Consider the following 20220-nt stretch of genomic DNA (forward strand, 5'->3'; position numbering starts at 1 on the left):
CCATTGCAGCGTTCCACGCTCCTGTTGCTGGCCAATCGGTGGGACGAAACGGGCTTGTGATCCGTTTTTTGAGAGGTGCTAGGCGTTTGAATCCTCCTCGCCCTCTCACTATTCCCTCCTGGGACCTCTCGTTGGTCCTCAGGGCCTTGAAAGGAGCCCCATTTGAACCAATGGGTTCAGCCGACCTCAGGCCCCTAACGCTAAAAACCGCTCTGCTACTAGCACTAGCATCGGTAAAGCGTGTTGGCGATTTGCAGGCCCTCTCCGTGAACCCTGCATGCCTCGAATTCGGGCCTGGTGACTCTAAGGTCGTTCTGAAACCTAGGCATGGCTACGTCCCTAAAGTGCTCTCAACTCCGTTTAGAGCTCAGGTCGTCTCGCTCTCTGCTTTTCCTCCCTCGGCGGACGAACCAGAGCTGCAGCTACTCTGCCCAGTCAGGGCATTGAGGACCTACATAGACCGATCACAGTCTTTCAGACAGTCGGATCAGCTTTTTGTTTGTTTTGGCGGCCGCACCAAAGGGTCTCCGGTCTCGAAACAACGCATTTCCCGTTGGATAGTGGATGCTATTAACCTGTGCTACTCCTCACTGGGCACTAATTGCCCCATAGGAGTCAGGGCCCACTCCACTAGAGGAATGGCTTCCTCGTGGGCTTGGTCCAACGGAGTTTCCATCCAAGACATCTGTGAGGCGGCCGGCTGGTCTTCGCCGTCCACCTTTGTCAGGTTCTATCACCTCGATGTCCCGACCTTACAAGCTTGGGTCCTGTCGGTGTGATTAGCGGCCTTCAACAAGTCCCGCTTCACGCCACCATAGGAAGTATCTTCCTTCAGTGTAACCATGGGTTCGGTTAGGCTTTGCCTCCGCTTGTCCTTTTGGCCCCCCTCTGGGTTGGCCAAATGCAAGCTATATCGTTCCCAGCCGTGGCACGGCGTGGTTGAATTCGTTCCCCATACGCAGTACGAGTGAAGTATCGAAAGGGAACGTACTCGGTTACTAACGTAACCTCGGTTCCCTGAGATACGGAACGAGTACTGCGTCACTTGCCGTGCCACGAGGCTGCGGCTCAGGGTCGTCGCTTCAGTCGATTGACACTGAAATCCTATGGCGAAACGCCTGCTTATATAACCCTATACCCCGCCCATTTCGGCGGGAATATTCGCACGCTTTGTCGCCATAGGCCGCGCAGCTATGCCGCGCCGCCATTGGTTCAATAACTTGTCTATGAGTGAACCAATGACGGTGCAGTTACACTGCGTTATTGAAAAAGGCTTCAGCAGCGGGGAAAAAGGGAGACCTTTCCCCATACGCAGTACTCGTTCCGTATCTCAGGGAACCGAGGTTACGTTAGTAACCGAGTACGTTTTCAGGTGTTTCACTAGTTTACTTTAAACTATGCAGCATGGCCCAGTGGATAGCAGAACAAAAGCTTAAAGGGTTAGTTCACCCAAAAATGAAAATTATGTAATTTATTACTTACCCCCATGCTGTTTAACTGGATATGCAGGCCTCACTCAGCCATCGGATTTCAACAAAAATATCTTAATTTGTGTTCCGAAGATTAACGAAGGTCTTACGGGTGTGGAACGGCATGAGGGTGAGTAATAAATGACATTATTTAAATTTTTGGGTGAACTAACCCTTTAACTAATGAACCTTATTGTAAAGAGTTAGCGAATTTGTTGAGATTACTGCAAAAATTGCTGTTCCTACTTAGTTTTTGTCTTGTTTCTAGTCAAAATATCTTAAATCAATAAGCATTTTCTTGTTTTCAGGAAAAATAAGTAAAAATTAAGTTTTTCTTTAAAACAAGCTAAATAATCTGCCAATGTGGTAAGCAAAATAATCTCATTTTAAACCAAAAATAAGATATATATAATCTTGTTTTCAGTTTAACTCACTTAATTTTGACTTATTTTTCCTAAATCCAAGAAATTAATTTTTACTTGTCAAGAAAATGCTTCTTGATATAAGAATTTTTAGGTATTTGGACTGGAAACAAGACAAAAATTCAAAGTAAGAACAGCATTTTTTGCAGTGTAATAGTCTGTTAAATTCATTTTACAAGAATAATAAACACAAAAAGGACTGTTTGAGTCGAGTATTGTGCATTTTTCCCTTACTACGTTTTTTTATTAGTCGTTTAATTATTTTAATGGAACCGGAACCATAACCGTTAGGCAGAACCAGAATCAGAAAATTTCTCATGATTCCCAACCCTACTCAAGTAAAAATTATTTTTCTCAAGATAAAAAATAAATAAATAAATAAATAAATAAATCTCTCAACTAGTGTTGTAAACTATGCTGGGAACCGTGTCAAACATTCCTATTAAAGGTTAAAATGAACAACTTTTAATACATAGTTTGTTTTAATATAAACTATGTATTAAAAGTTGTTCATTTTAACCTTGGGGGGTATTGAAAATTCTCATGACTCACTGCACTGAGTTGAGCCAGTTTAGGACGGAAATAAATACATCACAAAAAGATCAATTGGCCATGCAGCCTTCTTCAGTAGTACCAAGCAGCTGCTCGGATGAGTTTTAAGATTGAACTATGTATTAAAGACCCTCTGTGGTGAAAATCAAGTTTTTAATGTTGTTTATATGTCTATGTAGTGTTTTTAATATGCTTTAAGACAAACCATGTGCAAATTCATAAGTCAGCACCACTACTGAGTATTTTATGTTTGAAACTGCAGTAAACCAAAGACAGTCTAAAACCCGCAGATTGAAATCATGGGTGTTTGTGACGTCACAGAAGGTGCCAGAAGGCTTTAGCATATCATTAACTATGACTGCTCTGAAGCAGGAAAGTCTTGAGAGAAGCCAGGTTATCCCAGTATATTTTTCCTGTTGATATGAAAAATTGTGTAGATTTAGCAATATAGCGAGTCTATTACGATGGATAATGAGCTGAATCACAGGCATCTGACATGTCATTATTTTCAATTTTTGTTTTCGATTTGACTTAAAACCTGACATTTCAACGTTTATTTAGACATAAGTATATTTTTTTGTGATTAGTATTCACTAAGTTACTTAGTGAGAACTATCAGATTGGACTTCGTTCAGAGGGAGACGAGAGATCAGGCATCATGTTAGTTCCCTTTCGTGGGAACTATCGACGCTGCGTGGTAACGCATTGGGAACCTTCTGCTTGATGTCGTCACTGAAGCACTCATGTATCTAACCAATCGCGTAGCGAGACGTCAGAGACGGGTGACGTCACAGACCAGGAAACTATAAAGCATACCCGGATGCAGAGCACGCTAGCTTCCGTGTCTTCAACAAAGCGCTCTATGTTATCTTGTCTGTCTTATTTGGTGTTGTTTGTCTCCTTATTATCAGAGAAAGACAAAAACTCTTTGTCCGAGGACAAGAGCTCTAGTACACCACACTTATATCAATAAGACACTAATAATGCCGGAAGAAAAACGATACAGGAAATGTGTGCATCCCTGTCCTAGATACATCTCGGACGGGGACACACATGACATGTGTGTGTGTCGTTTGTCTGGGGATCAAGCATGCCCAGGCAGCTCTCGAGAGAGCTGTCTACGTGCATTGCGAGAAATGAACCCTCAGAGTGTCGAGATCTTGCCGGGCACTCTTCGAGGAGGGTGCCTCGGCGAGCGTTCCTCGCGGGTCGGGTCCTGCTGCTGCTGAGGTGCAGCGCCGGCTTTTGTCGTGGGGTTCGCAAATGGAGCTGGCGGAGGGGGTTGAGACGGGCCCAGCCTTATCTCGCCCTTTACCCGCCAGCCCCAGTGCCTCTTCTCGGGCGTCGGAAGCACACGTAGCAGTTTCTTCCCCCCAGAGAGAGGCACCGGCGCTTCATCTCTCTTCCTCCGAGGAGGTTGATGTGGTGAGCGTTGAGACTGGGGAAGAGGACCCGCCATCCTCTTCCCCAGCATATGAGGATCTCCTGGAGGTAGTGACCAGGGCTGTTGCCAAATTAAAAATCGATTGGCCAGCTCGGTCGCTACCCCAGCGTTGGGGTTTGCCTTTCTTCTCGGACTTCCACACTGAGGTGTCGAGGTCGTGGAGAAGGCCCGTGCAACATCGTGTGCACAGCCCACAAACATCTGTGTATAGCAATATAATAGGGCTGAGACAGCACGGTTATGCGGCGATGCCCCGGGTTGAAGAGACGCTCTCACCCGAGTCGGCGTCGTCACTAAAGGCCCCGACATTGCCCACCAAGCCGCTAAGAACTACATCTAACTTGGTGGGCAAAGCATACACAGCAGCAAGTCAGGCAGCGGCATGTCTACACACTATGTCGCTGCTCCAAGCCTATCAAGCTGACCTGCTGGGGGAGATTGATGAGAGCGGGGAGGCCACATTTGATTGTATCCAGGAGATCAGGATGGCAACTGACCTGGCTCTCCGTGCCACCAAAGAGACGGCCAAAGAAATCGGCCGGTCTATGGCAGCCTTGGTGGCCACGGAGAGACATCTGTGGCTGAACCTCTCGGACATAAGGGAGCGAGACAAAGCTGCCCTTATGGACGCACCGCTGTCTCCTACAGGCCTATTCGGCGACGCTGTCAGTACAGTCGTCGAGAGGTTCCAGGAGGCTAAAAAACAGTCAGCGGCGTTCCAGAGGTTCATCCCCCGCCGCTCTATGATTCCCCCCGAGGCTGCTGAGCGGGAGCAGCCTCGGCCATCCACGAGCTCCTCAGCGCACCACAGAGCGCAACAAAAAGTGAGCGTGGCCGCGCTCCCCCGCAAACAGCAAAACGAATCTGCGGGCCGTTATTGTCGCTCGGAAGGCTTCGAAGCGGTCCTGATATCTGTAGGTCAGGACCCAATGAGGGTGGCCCCCTCCGAAGGAAGCTGGGGAAAATTACATCTAAACCCCTCTCCCCTTCGGCACCCTCAGGGGATCAGTCCGTCAACCCTGCCACCCAGTGTGCGTCAGGGCACGGCGGTCCCCGCCGACCCTTCGAGGAGGGCCGGTCACTTGATTCGGTTGTCATCTGCCGGCACGTCGCGTCAGAGCATCGAGTCAAGTGCTCAAAAAACACCAGAGGCCGGTCTCGAGAGACTGGTTCCCTTAGTAGATTTTTTAGCTGAATGGAAACTCCTTCCAAATATATCGAAATGGGTACTGCTCATGATAAAAAAAGGGTTACAGAATACAGTTCGGGTCTCACCCGCCCAGATTCAACGGGGTCCTTCCCACAGTGGTGACCCCCGAGCAGTCTCTGGTTATGGAACAAGAGGTTATGACACTCTTGCAAAAAGGAGCTATAGAAAGGGTCTCTCCTCCCAGCAAGCTGTCAGGTTTTTACAGCCGCTACTTCATTGTTCCAAAGAAGGATGGAGGACTGCGTCCTATGATAGATTTACGCATGTTAAATCGCTCAATCCAGAAGCTCAAGTTCAAGATACTTGCACTCAAACAGATTGCCCCACAGATCAGGTCCGATGACTGGTTTGTGGCAATAGACCTGAAAGATGCATACTTTCATGTGTCCATCCATCCTTCTCACAGGAAGTTCCTCAGGTTTGCTTTCAGGGGCGAAGCTTACCAATACAGGGTTCTTCCGTTTGGCCTATCGTTATCACCCCGCACATTCACAAAGTGCATGGATGCGGCACTGGTCCCGTTGAGGCTTCAGGGCATCCGCGTCCTGAATTACATCGATGATTGGTTGATTTTAGCTCAGTCAGAGCAACTGGCAGTCCAGCATCGAGATGTTGTTCTGCGTCACATGGAAAGGCTCGGGTTGAGGCTCAACGCCAAAAAGAGTGTGCTAGTTTCGGCTCAGACTATCACTTATCTGGGTGTAGTTTGGGACTCCACCACGATGCGCGCACATCTGTCACCCTGAGAGCAGCTTACATCCCGGGGCGCCAAAATATGGGAGCGGACACCCTGTCGAGGCAGGGCCCGGGGCCTGGGGAGTGGAGACTCCACCCAGAAGTGGTGGATCTCCTGTGGAAAAATTTTGGTCGTGCAGAAGTCGACCTCTTTGCTTCGGGAAAGTCAACCCAGTGCCTGCTCTGGTACTCCCTTACCCATGGGGCTGAATGCCTTGGTACAGACGTGGCCGAGGCGGAGTCTGTACGCATTTCCCCTGATCGCCTTGCTCCCGGGAGATCTGGAGAAAGTACGCCGGGAGGGGGTCAGCCTAATACTGGTAGCCCCCTTTTGGCCAACCAGAATATGGTTCTCGGACCTAGTGTCCCTATTAGACGGCTCCCCAATGGAGCTTCCCCTCAGACAGGACCTCCTGTCACAAGCGGGTGGTCTGATAATACATCCCCGCCCAGAACTATGGAAGCTGTGGGCCTGGCCTCTGAGGGGGCCAGGTTCATAGATGCTGGTCTCCCAACCAAGGTTGTGGAAACCATATTGAACTCCAGAGCTCCTGCCACGAGGAAGCTTTATTCATATAAGTGGAACTTGTTTTCTGCCTGGTGCAGGCGCAATAATGTGGACCCTGTCCACGCTTCTATTAGTTATGTGCTAACATTTCTCCAAGAAAAGTTCTCGGAGGGCCTATCCCCTTCAACATTGAAGGTTTATGTTGCAGCTATCTCTGCCTTTCACATTCCTCTTGAAGGTGGCCTATCGGTGGGTCGAGACCCCCTGGTCACTCGCTTCCTCCATGGCACACTGAGGTTGAGGCCTCCAGTGCGCACAAGGGTTCCGGCCTGGGACTTGGCCATGGTTTTACAGGGATTGGCCGAGGCACCCTTTGAACCACTAGAGGAGGTTCCTGAGAGGTTCCTCACTCTAAAGACGATTTTCTTACTCGCTATCACTTCTCTGAAAAGGATAGGAGACTTACAAGCACTGTCGGTTGCTCCTTCATATCTTGAGTTTGCTCCAGGAATGGTGAAAGCATTCCTGCATCCTAGACCAGGCTATGTCCCTAAGGCCCCTACCCATGTCCCAGGTCCCATCGTGCTCCAGGCCTTCCATCCTCCTCCTTTTAAATCTTCGGATCAGGAAAGATTAAATCTGCTCTGCCCTGTAAGGGCTTTGGATACTTACGTCCACAGTGCTGCCCTGTGGCGTAAAACTGATCAACTATTTGTCTGTTATGGATCCCCTAAGAAGGGGGGCCCGGCATCCAAGCAGAGGATGAGCAAGTGGGTGGTCGAGGCCATCACACTTGCATATGAAGTGGCTGGACAGCCTTCTCCTTTAAATGTTTGCGCCCATTCTACCAGGGGTATGGCGGCATCAAAAGCTTTGATGTCGGGTGTCTCCATCAGTGACATCTGTGATGCAGCTGGTTGGTCATGCCAGCACACATTTGTGAGGTTTTATAACCTTGATGTCGGCTCCACTCCGGGGTCATCAGTCCTGTCAAGATAACTTGGCAAGTATTTGCCGCTACGGCACAGTTGGGATAGCGTTCCCAATGCGTTACCATGCAGCGTCGATAGTTCCCACGAAAGGGAACGTCTCGGGTTACAGATGTAACCCTGGTTCCCTGAGTAGGGAACGAGACGCTGCGTCTCTTGCCGTACCCCCTGCATACTTGCGAGCACTTGTTTCAGACTTATCCAGAAGCTAGCGTGCTCTGCATCCGGGTATGCTTTATAGTTTCCTGGTCCGTGACGTCACCCGTCTCTGATGTCTCGCTACGCGATTGGTTAGATACATGAGTGCTTCAGTGACGACATCACGCAGAAGGTTCCCAATGCGTTACCACGCAGCATCTCGTTCCCTACTCAGGGAACCAGGGTTACATCTGTAACCCGAGACGTTTTCTTTATTTTACGAAAAGCACAAGATTTTGTTTTTACTCTGAGTGTACACAAATAAAAGAAGATATTCCACAGATTAAAATGGTGTATAACTCTTAATTGTATGTGCAACATTGACGTATAGTATTTTGACGAAGTATTTTGAGTCTTTTTCACACTGGTAAGAAAAAAAAAACGAGGTTGTATCGCCGGCGATACCGCAGACTCCAGAGTGTTAAACTGAATATACGAAGCGAAGCAAGATTTTTTCTTAAATATCCACAGCACAAACAACAAATTGCTCGTCACTACAGCAACAGTAGACTCTCCAAGCTGGCGTGAGTGAGTGGAGGCAGGGCTAATTTGCATATTCATTGATCTGTGTATATTAAATGAGGCAAGGTCGTAGAGTTACATTCAAGCTATTTTAAGGCATTTTTAAAAAAAATAATTAACTAAAGGGGGGCTTTAAAACATATTAAACCAGCATTTTACTATGATTTCTGAAGGATCTTGTGACACTGAAGACTGGAGTAATGACTGATGAAAATTCAGCTTGGCATCACAGGAATAAAATATCTCTTAAATTATATTAAAATAGAAAACCATTGTTTTAAACTAATATTTTTTCACAATATTTCTGTTTTCAAATAAATGCAGCTTTGGTGAGCATAAGAGACTTCTTTCAAAAACATTAAAAGTAGTATTTTTTCCACTTTGGACCGGTACTATAAGGACGTGGAAACTCATGACTCAATTAATTAATTTTAAGCCGACTTACAGAAAAGCAGAGACTTCTTCTCCAAGCAGGAGTAGGAAAACAAGGGTGTGTGTCATACAAAAAAACAAAAACAATAACTTGTAATTGTGAAATTATATTTAAACAATACAATCCCTCTTTTGTGTATAACACAACATGTGGGCATATTTTGTTCTTTTCTGATGCTCCTTTCACTCAACTTCTCAGGTCATCATACATCTCCCAGGCACATGGAGGCATCCTGCAGTAGGTCACATAATGTCCAAAAGAATTCTGGGTTAAGCCTCCTTTGAAAGCATTGACTGCTTTTAAGGGTGCGTTCACACTTGTACAAACCTTAAGGCACAGGGATACATTCACAACGCGATCGGTCGGATTTTATGACGTATTGCATATTTTGAGACAGAACTTACCGAACATCTAAAACAATGCTGTGTGCTGAGGTAAATGCGCTCGTTGTGTGTGCTTAGCCTGCATATGATGGTATTTTGGCCAGCTGGGAACTCAAAACAGCGGCGGAATCCCTCCGTCACACACACAAACAATCTGCTGTGTGGAGACGTGCGTCTGATGCCTGTCATCATGGGCAAACTCGCGACTATGACAAGAAAAACCGACATGCGTGAGGATTCTGTCCTTTTTAGGGTCTCGTCTTCCTGTTTTTGGTTTGTTTACATGTCTTTGGTCCGTGTTGCATTCATATGTCATTCAAACCGCACCAGAGTTCGTTTGGAGGCGGACCGAGACCCATCTTTTCAGCAGTCTCGGTCCGCTTGTTTGGTGCGCACCAGGGTTCGGATGGCAGCATTCACATATGCAATCGCACCAGGGTTCGTTTTATTCGAACCAAACATGACAAGTGTGAACACACCCAAAAGTAAATCTCTCACCTTGGAGCATCAGATTAGAAGGAAATGCACACAAAAAAGTTGTTTGCCAGATCAGTGTTAATCCACAGAATTTCTCCCAGACTGCAATTGTGAGAAACTTTCCCTGCACAGAGCACATTTCCTGAGGTAGAGTCTGTCTTGAATGCAGAGGGACACTGTGATGAACTTTGGATTAGCTCTGAGGCAGGGGGACGCCAGAAGATTAAGGCCTTCTTCCACCGCAGTCTGAAGATGAGCCATGTTAGAAGCATGCAGCACAGCAATAAAAGTACAAACAAATAGAATTTCCTTTATGACTTGTGTGCTGAGACCACAATACTGTGAGGAGCACAGTTTTGAGAAGGAAACACATACATGTTTTCAACTTTTCATTGATAGTGGGGATGTGGTTCTGTGCATTGATTTGTAGAGCACCAGACTTGAACAGCTTTGAATATTTTATATCGCGACTGACAACTGCAGGGATGACAAGGACATTATGAGTGAGCATGCATGAATGTAGTGAAGCAGCATAAAGGAAACTTTTATCGGCACAAACGAAGCACAAACAATTGAGCCTATTCTATTTTTGGGTGAATTTGGAGCATGTCTATAATTCATCGTCTATAATTCAATATCTAATATTTTAAAGGTGCCATAGAATTGAAAATTTAATTTACCTTGGCATAGTTGAATAACAAGAGTTCAGTATATGGAAATGACATACAGTCTCAAACAGCATTGTTTCCTCCTTCTTATGTAAATCTCATTTGTTTAAAAGACCTCCGAAGAACAGGCGAATCTCAACATAACACTGACTGTTACGTAACAGTTGGGATCATTAATATGTACGGCCCCAATATTTGCATATGCCAGCTCATGTTCAAGGCATTAGACAAGGGCAGGCAGTATTAACGTCTGGATGTGCACAGCTGAATCATCAGACTAGGTAAGCAAGCAAGGACAATAGCGAAAAATGGCAGATGGAGCAATAATAACTGACATGATCCATGATATCATGATATTTTTGGTGATATTTGTAAATTGTCTTTCTAAATGTTTCATTAGCATGTTGCTAATGTACTGTTAAATGTGGTTAAAGTTACCATAATTTCTTACTGTATTCACAGAGACAAGAGCCGTCGCTATTTTCATTTTTAAACATTTGCAGTCTGTATAATTCATAAACACAACTTCATTCTTTATAAAACTCTCCAACAGTGTGTAATGTTAGCTTTAGCCCGTTAGCCACGGAGAATAGCCTCAAACTCATTCAGAATCAAATGTAAACATCCAAATAAATACTATACTTACATGATCTGATGCATGCATGCAGCATGCATGACGAACATTTTGTAAAGATCCATTTTGAGGGTTATATTAGCTGTGTGAACTTTGTTTATGCAATGTATTATAGAGTCAGGGATTTAAAGGGGAAGCAGCCTGAATCTGTGCATATTTAATGATGCCCCAAAATAGGCAGTTACAAAAATTAATTAAAAAAAAATATGGGGTATTTTGAGCTGAACCTTCACAGACACATTCGGTGGACACCTTAGACTTATATGAAATTTTGTGAAAAAGCATTCTAGGGCACCTTTAACCCTCTGGAGTCTGAGGCTGATTTGCGGCTTGGAGAAGTTTTGACATGCCCTGACATTTGTGCTTTTTTCAGTTGTTCATAAACATATAAATGACAAAAGTGTCATTACACTGTATTCAGCACAAACTAGGCTACAATAATATGTGAGGAACATGTATGTACATGTTTGTGTTTCTGAAGGAATAATGTTTATGCGTGGTTATTGAAAAAACAAAAAACTTAAGTCACTGAAATAAGGCCAAAAAAAGTATATAAAATCTGTGTTCACAAGACTTCTGGTTATTGGAGGTTGTAGACTAGAGTTTTTGCTTCAGAATTATGTAAAAGTTATGCTGACTTACATATAAAACAATAGAGAGATTTAAATTTTGCAAGACACTTTTTGTCAAGAAACACAGTATGCGAGGAGGTGTGAATCTGCATGAATAATGGGCCATTTACACCTGAGAAGACAAAAGAATTGCATAATAATGACCTGAAATGACTTGCATATTAATGAGTCCATTCAGTCAGGTAGGCTGTGAAAAAAACCCTCTGTAATAATGTCTCAGCTCATCATAAACAGCAATACTGTGAAATATTATTACAATTTAAAATAATTGTATTCTATTATATTCTTTAAAATATAATTTATTTCTGTGATGCAAAGTGTCTGAACAATTATGTTACCTCTGTGGCATTTAATATAGGCTTTTAGTTTAAAAGCATGCACATTTGGAGAAATATTGATGGATTCTTATATATTTATGTCAATTTTTCTATACTGGGAAGTAATATTTATTGTCATCACTATGAGTGCTGGATACTGTGTTTTTAATTCATACTTGCAGACGGAGGGCGCTCTCTTTGCACATTTAGTCCACAAATTATTCTAAAGAAGAAGAGGACATTTCAGGAATGGTGTTTTTAATTCATACTTGCAGCTGGAGGGCGCTCTCTGTACACCTTTGAGCCACAAATTCATATGAAGAAGAAAAGAAAACAGGAACTAACTGCATATAGACATATGTGTAATGTTTCTGTGATTAGTATTCACTAAGTTACAGTTAATTTTCTGAGAACTATCAGATTGGACTTCGTTCAGAGGGAGAGGAGAAATCACGCATCATGTTAGTTTTCTTTATTTTACAAAAAGCACAACATTTTGCTCAGTGTAAACAAATAAAAGAAGATATTCTATAGTTTCAATTGATATCTTACTTATGTCTCTATGACAAAAAATGACAGAGTATTTTAAGTCTGTTTTGCTGCAATGTGAAAAAAAACCCTGCAAAACGCGCCGGCGCGTTTTCAGACCTCAGAGTGTTAAGGTAACTGTGGGTGAAGCTGGCTAAGAATATCTGTGCATCCCAGTCACAAGTTAAGCACAGGTTGAAATTTTGTGATATGCCTGCGCTCATCTGTGAAACCAGACCATGTAAACAGGCTGGTGTTTCTGGCTAAAAATCTTTAAGAGATTACATTACCAAAAGCAGCAGTACTAGCATTTGCCATGTCATTTTATGTTGTAGTTGAACATTTATTTTCTGTTACTTCTTGTCAATTCATAACATTAAGGTTGAACCTCTGTAGTTACTTCTAGCTTGGTAATATTATTGTAAAACATGGAATTAGTTTCCACTGTTATGCCGATGATACTCAGTTTTATGTAAGCAATAAGGTACGAGAGGCCATGCTGTATTGTGAAGAAGTCACAGCTGATGGGCATTGTTAGGCACGTCTTCAGAGACCGCACTGTGTATGTGCACATGCTATGCTCTCTGTCTGTCTATTTGTTGGATCTTACCGGCAAGGCTTACCAGGCCTGCAGGGAAGCCATTTCCACCCAACACGCTATGGCATTGTTGCAGGTCTATCACGCCAAGGCACTGAAGGACCTGCACGAGGGTAGTCATGATCCACAAGTTCTTCAGGAATTTTGTGCCCTAACGGACCTTGCGCTTCATGCGACGAAGGTTACGGCGCAGTCAGTGGGTCATGCGATGTCCACTATGGTGGTCAAAAGAAACGCCATCTCTGGCTTTGTCTGACCGACATGAGGGATACCAACAAAGTCAGGTTTCTTAATTCCCCATGTCCCAGACCGGCCTCATCGGCGATGCAGTCGAGAACTTTACCCAGCAATTCTCGGATGTACAGAATCAGTCTGAGGCCATCAGCCACATTCTGCTGTGGCGGTCAGCTGCTGCGTTCACCAAGAAGGGCGGTAAGGCCAAGAGCAAGAGGCCCTAGGACGGGCGACCCGGAGATGGGTGGGACTGCTCTTCAGGAGATAGTGACCGCACCACTCCTTCCCCCAGAGGAGGACTGGGTGGTAAATCCAGTGTTTTGTTTTGTTTCTGTTTTGCCGCTGACTCTCCACTCTCACCCCCCTCTTCTATTTGCCAGCGGGCAGCAGCACGTGGTTGAGAAAGGAACCAAAGCCTCTCCTGTGCCCTATGTTCAACTGTGGAACCAGGTAGGTGTTGCACAGCACACTCAGACCCCGCTTCGGGCCGCCTCACAAAGAGAGCCTCCCGAGTCGCGTCCCTGCGTTCTACCTTGCTGCACCACTGCGGGTACACCTACGGTCTCTACGAGGCTGGTTAGCGCTCCCCAGTTCATCTCGCTGGCTCATCAGGCATGGCTATGTGATCCAATTCGCCCGGCGTCCCCTCAAGTTCAGGGGCATCCACTTCACTGCAGTGAAAACTGTCGATCCCCATGTCTTGCGTGCAGAGATCGCAGTCCTACTGGCAAAGGACACGATAGAGCTGGTCCCTCCAGTCGATATGAGGTCATAGAAGAAACCGTCTCTGAGAAAGAAGGTCCTTCCTTCTTTCAGAACACTGTTTCTACAGTCCCTACATCATTGTACCCGAGAAAAGTGGTGGGTTACGACCGATCTTGGACCTGCGAGTTTTGAATTGGAGCCTCCACAATCTACAATTCAAAATGCTCGTGCAGAAATGCATTTTTGCCGTCCCCAAAATCGGTTTACAGCGATTGACCTGAAGGATGCATACTTTCATGTCTGGATTCTCCCTCGACACAGGCCGTTCCTGCGCTTTGTGTTCCAGTGCCAGGGCTCCCTCCACTACAAGAATGTATGCCCTTAAATGTCACGTTTTAGAAAGGTGGTGCGCATGTTCTGCTACTCTCAGAGTATTTGTGGCAGCCATTTTGGCTTGCCATTCTCTGATTGACGGGGTTTCAGAAGGGAAAAACCCTCTGATCACTCGCTTCATTTGTGGAGCTAGGTGGCTGAAGCCACCTGTCAGAGTGAAGGTTCCCTCGTGAGACTTAGATGTAGGGTTGATAGGCTAGTTGACACCCTTTTGAGCCACTAGTTAGTGCCTGTTAAGCCTCTGACTCTAAACATGTTTTTTTCTTTTGGCTATTACGTGACTAAAGAGAACTAGGGTTCCCTTTCGAAAGGGAACTTCTACTCTGCGCTGACTGAGCTATGGGGAACGTCCTCCGTGACCCGTGCTCGAAATGCCAAAAATCACCACACTCCAATCCTATTGGCAGGCGACAGCCTATCACGTCAAACGGCGCGAACCGTGACGTATAAAGGGAGCGCCTGGGGAAACAGCCGACATCCTCTTGTCATTTCGCAACTGCTTTTGCTTGTGCCTTTTTCACTCTGCCAAAAGAAAATATGTCTGCTAAATCGTTCAGGAAGTGTGCTGATCCATGTCCCAGGTTTCTGACACCGGAGGACACACACAACTTGTGCGTTTTTCTGTCTGGGCGAGGAGCACGCACGGTCAGTACTCGAGGGTGCTGCCTGTGCTAACTATGAGCGTTTTCCTATGAGAGGGGTGAGAGGGGTGTCAATCTTTTTCAAGCTGAAGCGACTGACGAGGACGCGCTGCTGGCGGATGACAACGATGTTTTATCTTTGACATCCTCGGACCCAGGAGCGAGTGCTCTCTTGGTCAAGGTCTTTCCGCTGAGGCGGTCGCGGAATTGCGTCAGACCATGGATCTCGCTCTGAGGGACACTAATCAATCTGCCGCCTCGATCGGCCAATCTATGACGGGCATGGTGGCCACGAAGCGACATCTGTGGCTCAACTGTGCAGACAGCGGGGAGAAAGAGAAACAGTTTCTCCTCGATGCCCCGGTTTCGCACACTGAACTTTTCGACACCTCCGTGCAGGTGGTGGTTGAGAAGTTCGGGGAGGCGAAGACATGCTCCGCGGCGTTTAGATCTTGCATCCCGCTCAGATCCAGCTCAGGGCCCAGACAGCCGGGAGGCTCAGAGGCAGGCCCAGAGGGAAAGTGTCGCTGCTCGTGCGCTTCCTCCCCCTCGGAGTAAGTCGCAGAGACGGCAAGATGCCAGAAGGAAGAAGCAAGATCTGAGGGAGGTGATCGAGGAGCGGCGCCGGTAATCGATCTCCGCTCCCGCGAGGGCTTTTTCTCGCCCTCGCTCTTCCTTCGCCTCCCAGTAACGTTTGTGACATCTATATGCTGCAGGCTTTACAGTCGGGCTGATGTTGTGGGCCTATGATGGATATATCTCTGACGGCCCACCGTCTGGCTTGATAGTGAAAGTGCTTTTGGGCTTATGGGACTTTGGATTTTCCCCTCCGTGTAACGAATCGGGGAGGCATCTGCGTTCTACGAGCCGCAGGAGGTAAGCCAGGTCCATTTTTTATTCTCAATATAGACCTTGCTTTTCCTGTATAGCTTCCCGTGCATATAGCATATAGTTCATGTTTTTAAGGGGTTATTTGGGCAAATAACTGTATGTTAGGCTGACTGTTACAGGCAGGCCCTTTATGGCCGCTTTGTTGTTTAGCGTTGGTGTAGTTTCTCGGCTGATACTGTGTATAGCTAGAACTAGCTTTCGCTATTTTCAGTTATGTGTTGGCCGGTTTTTGGGCCACCTAGTGCTGTCGCTCGCGCTGCTTTCTCCATGTATTAGGGAATTCGTAGCCCGAGTGTAGCCTGGTCTACATACAGTCCTTAGCTAGCGGCTAGGCTGGAACTAGGATAGGTGTGTGTTTGTTTACATCCCCCTGTTATGACTATCCCCCTGCGGTTGTATAGTTCCTAGTTCTGGCCTCCTTCTGAGGAAGTTGCTGGCCATTTTTTTGCCCATATTTCCCCTTCATACGTTTATGCAGGCGTGTTATGTGAGCGTGCTTGTGCTGCCACAGGTTACACCTGTTTTTCTATGATAGCAGGCTGTATCCGGCCTCTATAGATGAATACGGTGTTGTTGTTGTACTCCCCGGTTAGGGTTTGTGTTTCACTGAGTGCATCACCTGTTGGATCGCACACTCAGGATGAGTGTAGGGAATTTTGTTTACCTGACCTCTCCTGGTCGTTTGCACCACAGCATCTGGGGTTCATTGCTGTTTGATTGTTGGCTATTTGTTTTTAGCCTCTCTGTATGCAGCTTGTTTGGATACAGCGCTGTTGGTCTACGATGCTGGTTACGCTCACGCTGTTTAGCATGATTAACATTGCCTGCTGGAATGTGTATGCCTAGGCTCAGGTTGTGTAGCTAGTTCCCTTAAAATTGTCATTTTAGGTTATACTGGCCCTTCCTTGTAGCTAGGGCCCTGTCATGACCACGGGCTGGTGCCACATGGTTCTTTAAGTAGCAGGCCTTTCTAGGCTTCGCTTATAGCTTCCTGTTGGCCCAGCTACGCTGGTCGTGTACGGGCATCATTCCATGATGTGTCATACGTTACTCTGTTGTTGCCAGATGTTTATGGAAGTCGTTGGCTTTATGGAAGTCCTCCTTTCATGTCTTATCTAGCATGTTGGCACAGCTTGTATGGGTTTCTGTATGTCTCATACCCCTTGGGTGTTGTATAAACGCACTAGCTATCGCCGAGCGCTTTTAAGGTTACAGGCCGTTTCAGGCCTTCCTTTGCTAGCATGTCGGAGTTTAGCTTGGTACTCCTCTCGCTGAGAGTAAAAGATGTTTTTACTGAGTATTTTGTGCGTTTATTCCCTTTAGCTCTAGTCGAGCTAAAATATTTTCTCTGTCTATTTAACAGGTTCTATTTTTGCTCCTAGAACTTTAGTGGCCGCTGGCTGATGTCGCGTGTGACGGGTAGGCCGTAAAGGCCTCCTGTGGAGCATGCTGACCTTTGACAGCAAATAACAATGCCATGAGCTGATGCCACGTGCCTGCTGGGATTATAGGCCCACGGGGCCTTTCCTTAGCGCATGATGGCGTATGTTGTACTCCTCTTGCTTAACACTCTGAGGTCGGAAGGTATCGCCGGCGATACCACCACGTTTTTTTCTTATCAGTGTGAAAGAGACTCAAAATACTCCGTCAAATTTGATCATGCATACTAGTGTTATGCATCATTCTAAAGTGTTAAGTGTGTACTTTTATTTGTGTACACTTACAAAAAAAACAAAATGTTGTGCTTTTCGCAAAATAAAGAAAACAAACATGATGTGTGATCTGGTGTCTGCCTCTCATTGAAGTCAATTCTGAAATGCGTTTTAAAATGATCTGAAACTCAGCAAATACTTGTCACACAGACACGAGAGACATATCTACATAATGCTTAGAATGTCTACTTTTAAATGAAGTAAGTCAAATCAAAAATAAATATTCACAGTTTATGTAATTCGTTTGAAACCAAGGAGAGGTTCCTTCTTTTCCTTCTCACTTCATTATCTGTAATGAGCTGAGACCGCCACACCCCCGCGCCGTTCACATGGTAAATAGTTTAGGTGTAATATATGCATTGCACACGCCCCCCGGTCAGTGCCACAAAACACGAAGTGTCAACATCAGATTCACTCACTGACCGTTCATCGCGTTTTGAGGATGGCACGCTACTCCGACAAAGAGGCTCTTCAGATGATTCTGGACAGCGAGGAAGAATTCACCTTTTCCTCTGAGGAAGACTGCAACTCAGACGACGAACAGTTGCATTTCCAGCAGCGAATTGACCCCGACGAGGATATAATTTCAGAGTAAGTTGTTTACTATAATTATTTTTCTGAAAATATAAAACTCGTATTGCATACTATACTGTGTCTAGTTTTGGCTTGCTTGCGGGAAATTGCCTCACAAATACCTCTCTTTTTGTAATGTATTTCGCCCAGTTTTAGTTATGCTAAAATACGGTCTTATGCCTAATGTAACTTGTTTGTGAATATCTGCTTAGGTGTAATATGATGTGATTTAGTGCAAATATATTTTAGTCTACAGTGAAATAATGTGATAGTGTCTTACTATTTATTTATATCGGTTTGGGTTAGTTATCGTGCTAAAATACAACCTAATGCCTAAAATACAGATGTTTGTGAATACAGGTGTAAATGTCTGAAATGCACTGAAAACGTGCGGTCTATGGCCCATCAACAGATAGTACTCGCGGCCTACGGCCAATCAATAGATATTTGTCTGTCCTATGGCCCATTGTCAGCACTTATATATACATACATTGTGCACCCATAATCGCTAATTGCCCATCAGTTTACTTTGGAGAATGTATGCTAATAGTTTTTTTGATTTGTTTAGGAATGTGGCTGCTTCACGATCGCCGTCACCAGCACCGCGCAGAGGGGCACGCAGATCTCGGTCTGTTCTCAGTGCGATCGAGAATCATACAGAGTAAGTATATTTTACAGACATAACTGTATACATCATCTCATTTCAAAACGTATATGTACCTGTATGGCATTACAGAAACTGGTGTCTTTGTTGTGCGTGGAGATAATATAAAACTCATGAGTTTTCAGACTATATTTTAGCTAGTTTTGGCTAGCTTTTGACAGCTTACAGAAAATATTGCCATACAAAATCACTTACAAATGTTTGTATATATACTCAAGTGTAAACACTTGTAATGTGATATTCTGTAAACATATTTGTAATATATTTCACCCAGTGGATGAAAGAATGGTGGCATGCAAAGCACACACTGGTATGACAGTACATGAAAGCCAAGCCAACCAAGTGGGGTTTCAAGTTGTTTGTTCTTGCCGACTCTTCAAATGGATACACTCTGGACTTCTCTGTATACACAGGTAAGAACAACTTTCCCACAGGCCATGGACTGTCATATGATGCTGTGACTTCTCTTTTGGACCGTACATTGTTGGGTTCTGGGTACCATGTGTACATGGACAATTTTTATACAAGTCCAAAGCTCTTGAAAGACCTGTTTGCAATGAAGTTTGGTGCATGTGGGACTTACTGGGACAACAGGAAGGACTGCCCTCGGAATGCAGCTAATTCACTCTCTAAAAAATCAGCCAGGGGATCCATCAGATGGATTCGGGATGGACCTCTTGTATTTGTGAAGTGGATGGACACACGAGAGGTATCTGTCTGTTCTACCATCCATTCTGCTCATTCAGGAGACTCTGTGCAGAGGAGGGTGAAATCACAAGGAACATGGAGGACAAAGACATTTCCATGTCCTGCACCTGTGACTGCATACAACAAACACATGGCACGTTGACCTGTCTGATCAGCTGATTCAGTACTACACAACACAGCACAAAACCATGAAGTGGTACAGAAAGATCTTTCTGCACTTCTTGGATATTGCTGCCACCAACTCTTTCATTCTGCACAAAGAGCTACATGGTAACATGTCCCATAAAGAGTTCATGGAGCAACTTGTCACACAGCTCTGTGGTGTGTCACAGAAAGCATCACGAAAACGGACCAGCAGTGACCATTTACCAGTTCCAGGAGCAGAGCTGACCTCCGATGGCAGGAATGTTGCAACGGCTGGTCGCCGGAACTGTGTGCATTGCAAAGAAGTGCGTGGAAAAAACAACTAACACCTTGGAAATGCCAGGCATGTGGTGTTCACTTATGTCTTCAGTTGAACAGGAACTGTTTTCAAGAGTGGCACAAAGATGAGTGACTGTGTTCAGATGTATGTGCTCTGTTGACCACCGCACCACTGACCATTGAGCTGGCAAAGAACATTGCTGTCCCTGTCCCCTCCATCCTGGACATTTTTCCTGCATGATCAGCTCTTACAGCTCTTACAGCTCTTACAATGGGCCAAACCACCCATCCTAGACTGTAGATTGTCTTCCACTAAATGTTATTTTATGGTAAAAAAATGTTATTTTATGGTTTGTGTGTTACATAGGTATAAGTAGAATTATATAGGTTATATATTTCTTTGTTTCATGCACTACCAGTCATGCACTACCAGTCAAAAGTTTGTACACATTTTTAATTTTTTGAAAGTCTCTTATGCTTATCATGCTCAATAAAGCTGAATTTTCAGCATCATTACTTCAGTCTCCAATGTCACATTATTTGTTCAGGCTGCCCCA

At 45.2% G+C, this 20220-nt stretch overlaps 1 protein-coding gene across 1 annotated transcript in view; it reads right to left on the reverse strand.

Annotated features, from left to right (window-relative positions):
• The window catches only part of LOC137014807 (receptor-type tyrosine-protein phosphatase eta-like), a 69784-nt gene that overhangs the window by 15090 nt on the left and 34474 nt on the right, over positions 1-20220 (reverse strand). The window lies entirely within an intron of this gene.

Source organism: Chanodichthys erythropterus, chromosome 24, assembly GCF_024489055.1.
Source record: "Chanodichthys erythropterus isolate Z2021 chromosome 24, ASM2448905v1, whole genome shotgun sequence".
In the NCBI taxonomy this organism is placed as follows: domain Eukaryota; kingdom Metazoa; phylum Chordata; class Actinopteri; order Cypriniformes; family Xenocyprididae; genus Chanodichthys; species Chanodichthys erythropterus.